General features: G+C 37.0%; 1 long non-coding RNA gene across 1 annotated transcript; it reads left to right on the top strand.

The window, feature by feature from the left end:
* The first annotated feature begins 6,641 nt into the window (after window positions 1–6,641).
* On the top strand, window positions 6,642–7,439 carry LOC114033090. The gene is made up of 3 exons (XR_003567920.1): window positions 6,642–6,961; window positions 7,066–7,092; window positions 7,187–7,439. It is a non-coding gene; the product is annotated as an uncharacterized LOC114033090 (long non-coding RNA).
* The last annotated feature ends 2,086 nt before the right edge of the window (window positions 7,440–9,525 follow it).

The following is a 9,525-nucleotide window of genomic DNA, read 5'->3' on the forward strand; positions in this document are numbered from 1 at the left end:
GTAGTTAATCAAGATTTGAACTCAAGTCATTTGTTCCCAAGAATAGTGCTTTTTCCACTACACCTTAGTAAGATCTGAGATTACCCATCTTTTTATCTTCCTGATCTAAGCACTTTTTTCTCTATGCCTATCCTGTATTTGTTGTGATCTGAACTACTCTGGAACAGATTGGAATCTACTGTACAGTTTAAGTCACTTCAAATATTTTCCCCATAATTTTCTCCAAAACATAAGATACCAAAAATTATTTTGCTTGATTTTATTTTTTTACCTGGGAGAGATGGCATGACACACTAAATAAAGAGCCAGCCTCAAAGCCAAGAAAACCAGGGTTCAATATCTGCCTCTCAAACATACTGACTGTGTCCCACTGCTCTACACAACTCTGTCTGACTACACTGCAGAGAAGGTGCTGAGTTGCATTGCTAAAAGGTGTTTCTTCACCTGAGAGTTCTTGTACCAATGAAATCACAAGTTCACTCCTTATCCTTACATTGGGGGGGGAAAAGGAGAGAGGAATAGAAAAAAAAATGATTACTTAATTTCCAATGACATCACTATGCTGCCATATTCCTGGCTCTTCTCTATAGAATGATTAGTTACAGTCACAGTTGGAATCAAATAAGCTATCCCACAAGTCCTATACCATCCTGGTGGGAAGAAAAGGCAACACCAGCACTGATAAAAAATTGTCCAGGGGTCACCAAACCCCATAGCAGTTCAGGGATTCTGACAGTTCCATTAATGAAATTGTGTCAATTATAAATGACAGTTGCAAAAGAAAAATTATGATTGTCATGCAAGTTTTTGATCAGTGAACATACAAAAGAGGAAACATTATTGACATCAGGAATAGTGAAAGTAAAATTACACTTCACTGAATTACCCACAAATATTACAGAATTTGCAGTTTTGTTCTTGTTTACAAAGAAAGTAAAATTTGGGATCGGGCAAGCTACTGTCAAAGGAGGGAATCTAGGTTTGTAACTCACTTGGGTCACATCATTATGAGTCAAGATATGATATTTCACTTTAAAATATTTATGAGGTTGAAGTGTTGGCTATGGATATAGCCTACATGCTCCTCCAGGAGTTACATTAGCACAATTCTGAATTCCTTTCTATAATTATTGGAACAGTTCACAACTTTACCAACACTGTATTGCTGTGCCATTCATTTCATACATTAACTATTCCTATATGAACTATTTTCATGTTTTTTCCATTTTTGCCCATTTTTTCTAGGACTAGTGTTACTCTTCAGAGTAATTTTGGTTTTCATGCCTCTTATTTTTAATGATCCAGAGCATCTATATGGTTCTTAACAGTTTGAAGATATGCTTTTGAAAAATATCTGTTCATATCTTGGGGAATGATTTCATTCTTATATATTTGGGTTAATTTTCTATGTTTCCAGATATCCAACCTTTCTTAGTGGTATTTAATGCAAATTTTAAAAAATCATTCAACAACTTTCCTTTTTGTCCTACTTTGATAGAAGCTGTTCATTCAAAAAGCATGTAAATTTCATGTAATTGAAATGGTCTACCCTGTCTTTCATTTCTTTGTTTGACAAGGTGCTCTCCCACTTGCCAAGTTGTGAAAGATATCTGATCTAGTTTTCTTTGAAACATTCTTTTTATAGTGTGATCATTAATACTTAGGTAACATATGAATTGAGTTTATTCTGTTGAGCTTATTGTGGAATATGAACTGTTGGTTTAAACCTTATTTCAACCAAACTGAATTCCAGTATTCCTACCAATTCTTGTCAGGTAAGGAGACTCCTTACTTATGTTTTTGGGTTTATCAAATTCTGGGTTATCAAGATAAATTTTTTTTCTGATTCTTTCCTATCTAACACATTCCACTGAACTTCTTTCTTATTCTTTTTGAACAGGCAGGAAATAGGAAACACAGCAGGGCTCAAATTTAAAAGAAAGGGAAAAGACCAAAAAAAAAAAGATGAGCAAAAAACAAACATAATCTGACCACATAAAGTTATTATGTTGATAAGGAAGACCAATACAAAAACTCAGAAGAGGACAATAATGTCAAAACACCTATGGGTAAAACCCCAAAGAAAGATGGGAGGTGGTCTCAAGCTCTAATTCATGGAAGATCTCAAAAGGAGCTTAAAATTCATATAAGAGAGGTAGGAAAAAAATTGGGAAAAGAAATGAGAGTAATGCAAAAGAATTATGAAAAAAAGTCAACAGCTTGGAAAAAGAAAACAACCATTTAAAAAGTAAAATTGGTCAAATAGAAAAGGAGATACAAAAATCCACTGAAGAAAACAACTCCCTAAAAAATACAATTGTCCATATGGAAAAGTAAATACAAAAGTCAACTGAGAAAAACAACTCCTTAAAATTATCTCACATGAAGAGGCATGAAAGACCTATTATAGTGCAGGGGAAGATGGAAGGGTGGGTGATGGGCACCATTTGAACCTTAATCTCATCAGCATTGGCTCAAAGAGGGAATAATATGCACAATCAGTTGAGTGTAGAAATCTATCTTTCCTAACAGGAAAGTAGGAAGAAGGAGAGTAAGTAAAGTTCATGGAGGAGACGGAACTGACAGAAGAGAGGTCAAACCTGAGGAAGCAGTAGACAGAAGCAAAACATTGGTGAAGAAGGAAAGGGTGAAAGGAGAGGGAGGACAAACAGGAGGAAAATAGGATGGAAGGAAACACACAGTAATCATAATTGTGAATGTGAATGGGATGAACTCTTCCATAAAATGGAAGTGGATAACAGAGTGGATCAAAAACCGGAACCTACAACATGTTGTTTACACACTTGAAGCAGAAAGACACATACAGAGTAAAGGTAAGTGACAGGAGCAGAATCTATCATGCTTCAGCTGAAATAAAAAAAAGCAGGGGTAGCAGTCCTGGTCTCAGACAAAGCAAAAGCAAAAATAGACCTAATTAAGAGAGATAAGGAAGGAAACTACATCTTCCTAAAAGGTATCATAGACAATGAAGTAATATCAATACTAAACATATATGCACCAAGTGGTATACCATCCAAATTCTTAAAGGAGAAGTTAAGTTAGTTGCAGGTTCATGAACAAACAAGAGATAGAGAATATTATGAAATGTGAAATTGATCATTTTGATTATATTAAATTAAAAAGCTTTTGCACAAACAAAACAATGCAACCAAGATTAGAAGGAAAGCAGGGAAATAGTCTACAGCAAGTGTCTCCGATAAAGGCCTCATTTCTCAAATAGATAGAGAATTGAGTCAAATTTATAAGAAAACAAGCCATTTCCCAATTGATAGTCATATGAACATACAGTTGTCAGATGAAGAAATCAAAGCTATCTATAGGCACGTGAAGAAGTGCTCTAAATCACTTTTGATGAGAGAAATGCAAATTAAAAACAACTTGGAAGTACCATCTCATACCTATCATATTGACTAATATGACAAAAAAAGGAAAATGATAAATTTTGGAGAGGATGTGGGAAAATTGGGCCACTAATGAACTGTTGGAGGAGTTGTGAATTGATCCAACCATTCTGGAGAGCAATTTGGAACTATGCCCAAAGAGCAACCATGCTGTGCATACCCTTTGATCCAGCCATTATTATGTCTGTATCCCAAAGAGATCATAAAAAAGGGAAAAGGCCCTACATGTGCAAAAACATTTATAGCAGCCCTTTCTGTGGTGGCAAAATATTGCAAATTGAGGGATGCCCATCAGTTGGGGAATGACTGAACAATCCATGGTATATGAATGTAATGGAATACTATTGTACAATAAGAAATGATTTACAGGTATATTTCAGAAAAACCTGGAAAGACATACAAATTGATGCAAAGTGAAATGAGCAGAACCAAGAAAACATTGTACACTGTATCAGCAAAATTGTGTGATGATTAACTATGAATGACTCACCTCTTCTCAGCAACACAATGATCCAAGACAAGTAAAAGAACTCATGAAGGAAAATGCTATCCACATACAGATAAAAAAACTGATGGACTCTGAATACAGATTGAGGCATACTTTTTTCACTTACTTTATTCTTTTTCATGGTTTCTTTTTCTTTTGATCTGTTTCTTCTTTCACAGCTTTGACTAATGTGGAAGTATGTTTTACATGATTGCACATAAACAACCTATGTCAAATTGCCTACCATTTTAGGAAGAGGGGAAGGGAGGGAAGAAGGGAGAAAAAATTTGGAAATCAAAATGAATGTAAAAATGAATGTTAAAAATTGTCTTGACATGTAATTGGGGAAAGTATACTATTAAAAAAAAGAGTATCCAGAAAAAAGCAGTTAATGGAACAAGCAACCACAGTCAGGATCACACAAAACCTGACCACTTCTATAATAAATGAGATTGGAGTTCTCAATACAATCTCCCAAAATGCAAAAGCCATGGCTTTACAACCAAGAATAATTCTACAAAGCTAAATATAATATAATGGGAGTTAGAGGTGGGAATGGAACTTTAAAAAGAGAAGTTTCAAATCAAGCCAAGAAGTAATTTTTAAGTGCTTACTACATGCTAAGCACTGGCGAATTTTTTTAAAAAGGGAAAGCATTTCTTATGAAAAGACCAAAATTAAGTAGGAACGTTGAGATGCAAACACAAGAATCAAGAGAAACCTAGAAATGTAAAGAGGCAGTGCTAACATTCTTAAAGGGAAGAAGTGTGTTTTTAGAACATTCATACATATCATCATAAGATATTAAAGTAGTTGAATATGAACAAAAAGAAGACCTGGAGGATGATTGGTTCTATCACGAAGGTTTTAAGGGGAAAGGAGAAAGGAGAACAAAAGGAATACACTAGTGTAGAAAGGATGAAGTTGAGGCTACAGATTGCTATTTTTCATAACTGAGGTACATGAGAAGAAGAATTTGTAAGTGTATATAAATGCAAAGAAAGAAGTAAAAAGAACAGGTTTCAAAAGAACCTGACTCTATAACAAAGGTGTGCAAAACACAGAGAGAGAGAGAGAGAGAGAGAGAGAGAGAGAGAGGGAGGGAGGGAGAGAGAATGAGAGAGAGACACAGAGAGAGCTTGGTGTGGAATACACTAGACTAACCAGGGAAACAAGTGAGAATGGAGACAGGCAATGAAGTTAAGAAGAAGGAGTATGACAGGAAGAGAAAAGTTGCAAGCAAACAAACTTCTTGATTTTTGAAGGGTAGGCTAAAATGGGAAAAAAAAAGTAAAGTCAAGTCTAAGTAAGGGTGCCTATCAATTAGAAAATGGTTCAACAGATTGTAGCACATAAATGTAATGGAATATTATTGTTCAGTAAAAAATTTTTTTTAAAGGGTGAAAAGAATAATTGCAGAGCACATTAGGAGGTTTGAAATAATGCAGATTAAAGTGAGCAGAACCAAGAGAAGAATTTATGTAATGACAGCAATATTCCTTGGAAACAATTTTCCAAGGAAAGCAGCTGGTTCCCCAGGAAGCTGGGACTAAGGACCAGCATTGAATCTTTCACAGCACACATTTCTGCTCCCCTTGATCATGGACCTGTCAGCAGTAAGATTATATCTACTTGATTTAAGAGACAAATATATTGAGTACTAATCTCATGGGTAGAAGGGCTTAGTTAAAATCTTGTATATGACATGTCAACTATGTAACCCTTGGTCAGTCATTTAACTTTTTTTATCTCAAGTTTCTCATCTGAAAATGGGTATGAGAATACTTGGATTACCTATTCCACTGATTTGTGAGCAAAGTGCTTTATAAATTTGTAGAAGCATTTTGAGATCTCCTTTTTTTAGTTCAACTGATATTATTAAGAAAGAAATATTTCTTACTCTAAAGTCTTTACAATAAAGACCTATGTTGAAGGTAGGAAACCTCATCAGTAATTAATCAAACTTCTCAGGAAACAATGCCTTCTACCAAAATCCTTTGGCCCTCTTTCTCTTAGGCCTAAACCCTTTCTTTAAATGTAATGGCCGTCTGGCACTTGTGCAGATCCTTCAGGGTGCTGGTGATGCTTGGTTGAATCATGATGATGTGCAAGGAGAGACTGGACCCAACATAAACATTTCATAGTTGGTTCTGGTAAGCTAGCCATGTAGTAAAAGAAAAGTTCTCTGATTGAGTTGAAAGACATTAAAGAAGGCTTGTCAGATCCAGCTACTACTGGGAGAACTCAGTAACTTTGTCTCTCAGTGTCCAGTGAGAGACCATGTGGTAAAGGGAATGGCCCCCTGAGAAATGGACCACAGTCCTTAACCTTTTTTTGTTTGTTTGTTTTTTTCTGTTCTAGGTGGAGATTCTAGAGCCTCTGCAACCTTGGGAGTTTCAAGAGATCAACAATGCAAGCCATGTGAATCTGAAAGTAGAAGTTATAAGCTGGGCTCTTTAGTCAGTGCAGCATTGATGCCCTGAGGCACAGGGAGTCATCTTTGGCAGTGAACTTCAGAACCTCCATCCAGCAGAAATATTGACTTGGCAGATATGCTGCATCTAGCAATTAATTTGGTTGGATTTATTCTATGTAGGAACTGAGCTTAGTTTTGAGCCTACTCCACCAGAGAATGAGATAGTTTAGGGGAAAACATTGCCTTAGAGTTATCAGAAGGAATGTTTGTTTGTTAATTCTTTCTATCTCGTTGAAGTAAAGATTGAGTGGTTCAAGGAAAATAATTCTCCAGTAAAGTAACTGAAAGATTAAGTGACTGTTGTTCTATTTGCAAAGTTCAACATTAGCCCTGAGCTGTTTAACTACCTTGGGCATATTGAGAAACTTTCTTATGTTCTGGAATCCTATGATTGTTAGTTTAAGGTATCTAGTGGTAGCAACATGTCCAAGAACCACAAAGAGACTTCATCACTTGGGGCATCTCTCTCTCTCTCTTTCTCTCTCTCTCCCTCCCTCCCTCTCTCCTTCCCTCTCCCTCTCTCTTTCAATAAGGTTTGAATCAATAAACAATACTTCTGACAGATTTACCTTCAAGGTAGAGTAAAATTATTTTTCTTCTACAATCTTCAAAGAACACTATAAATGGGAGGTTTATTAATATAACAATAATAAAACTACTTTTTCTCTAAAAATATCTAGGCAGTGTATGGACAAGAACAACAGGAGGTAGGTGATTTGAGTTTTTTGGTTTGCTATTAACTAGATCAGTGACCTGGAGCTAATCGCTTTACTTATCTTATCCTTGTTTTCTTGCTTTCAGTTTAAGAGAAAAGTTGGATGAGGAGTCTACTTCAGGTTACTGAAGGAAAAGATTCCTTGAAGAAGCTTACATAAGAGGAACTGGAAGCTCAATTTCCAGCTTGCTATACTAAAGACTTTGGAACCTCCCCTTGGGTGAAACCTAGGGCTCTTTCTCTTGGTTAAGTTGAGTTACCTTGCTCTCAATAAGAGAGCTTCTTCATTCTGTATTGTCTAGTATATATTCTCTTATGTTTATTTTTTTTTCTGATTTCTGGGTGTTGGGTTTTTGTTGTTGTTTGTTTTTGCTATTGAATTGGATAAATGTGTTACCTTGCTAATTTCTCTGTGGTTTTGTTGTGGATATTCAAGGAGAAAGGAGTCAAATTTTAGATATAAGCCTGGGGTCCTGCTCACCACAATTAATGAAACCTTAAACATAAGTAACACTTGAGGGGCAGAGTCAAGATGGCAGAGTAAAGGTGGGGACTTGCCTGAGCTCTCCCCCAAATCCCTCCAAATCCCTTTAAAATGACTCTAAACAAATTCTAGAACAGTAGAACACACAAAAAGACAGAGTGAAACAAATTTCCAGCCCAAGACACCCTGGAAGGTCAATAGGAAAGGTCTATTGCATCAGGCTGAGAGAGGAGCAATGTCCAGTGTGGGTTGTGCCAGCACAGACCAGGCACCAACAAACCCAGAGCAGGCCTTAGGGGACTATATCACTGGCAGCAGTGGCAGTTTCCAGACTTCTCAGCCCACAGACACCAAAGACAACTTAGCAGATCAGCAGGAAAGGTATGTCAGACCTGAGTGAGAGGGCATACAGTCTAGTGCAGGTTATGCTAGCACAGCCCCCCACCCTAGCAAACCAGGAGCAGACCTTGGGAGTGACTAAATCAGCCCCAGCAGTGCCAGTGGCAGGGGCTGCTTCTGGAGCTCTCAGATAACATAGTAAGGAGGTCAAACAACTGGTCAGAAGGAGATTATGGGGTCTCTTTGCTAGCACTGAAGCAGGATTCTTTTGCTTTGCCCATGCTTGGATCTGGGTCACAGTCCTGGGTAGTGGTGCTGGGGTGAGGAGAGGTGCTGGCATGGCAGAGTTTGTGGCAGTGGTGGAGAGGGAATCCTCACAGTTCCAAGGTAGAAAATAATGGGGGTAATTATCTCACATAAAAGAGGTAAGAAAAAGCTTTTACAATGGAAGGGAAGAGGGGGGAGGTAAGAGGGAATGGATGAATCTTATTCTCATCAGATTTGGCTTAAGGAGGAAGTAACACACACACTCAATTGGGTATGGAAATCTATCTTATCCTACAGGAAAATAGGGGAAAAGGGGTATAAGAGAGAGAGAATAATAGAAGGGAGGGCAGATTGGGGGAGGGGGACAATCAGAAGCAAACATTTTTGAGGAGGGACAGGGTCAAAGGAGAGAATAGAATAAACATGAAAGCATAATAGGATGAAGGGAATTGTGGTTAGTCTTTCACAACATGACTATTATGGACCAACATAGGACTTGAGCCAATAACGTTAGAAACCCTGCCCACATCCCCTTGAAAATAGATATTTTAGAACACTAAGGGTATATGTAGTTGACTTAGTTCTGAGAACCTGATATGCTAGAGCATGTTTGCGTTGGTAAAAGTAAAGCTAGAGACTCACTATATATGTTTATCCCTTCATTAAACTGTGTGCTTATGGAAACAATTCCTTAATTTAAAAAACTGGTTTATCCTTGAATGTGAATGACTAGTTGATTCCCTTGCCATGGATTCCCCCATTAAATATGATATAGTCAACTGAGGTAGTCCTGGTCATCCCTGTCTCTGAAAAGAGAGTCAGTCAGATTTTCTGGGCCTAACCATTTCATCCTACAGTAACCCTGGTACCTGGAGATACAGAATCTCTAAGCATTGAGATACTGTGACCTTCAGGGGAAAGCATAATTGAGTGCCATAAACTCAGGAGGATTGAATGAATCATTTACAGAGTATAGTTTAGTAATTATTCTAAGATATATGATGTTTATCATTTTATCCAAACTTATATGCATGTATATTGTTTATTAACTTAGAGAATTTACAACACAGGATCATTTGGTTTTTCATAATACTCTTGAGTCCCTTGAAACTAAAAGGCTTCCTTAAGACATTAAACTCTTTAGAGGAATATCCCAATGTGACCCACTCTTCACAAGAGTAGAGAAAGACTTCTCAGGTTAGTGAACTAAGGAGCAGAAGACATAGCATTGCAAAATACTCACCACCCCATCCACTTTTGATTGAGATTGAGGTCTGTTTATCAACATCATTGATATGGTCTGAAATATTTGAAGGCACAGCTAATATGACTATA

The sequence above is a fragment of the Vombatus ursinus genome, unplaced genomic scaffold (genome assembly GCF_900497805.2).
Source record: "Vombatus ursinus unplaced genomic scaffold, bare-nosed wombat genome assembly UNPS02006779.1, whole genome shotgun sequence".
In the NCBI taxonomy this organism is placed as follows: Eukaryota; Metazoa; Chordata; class Mammalia; order Diprotodontia; family Vombatidae; genus Vombatus; species Vombatus ursinus.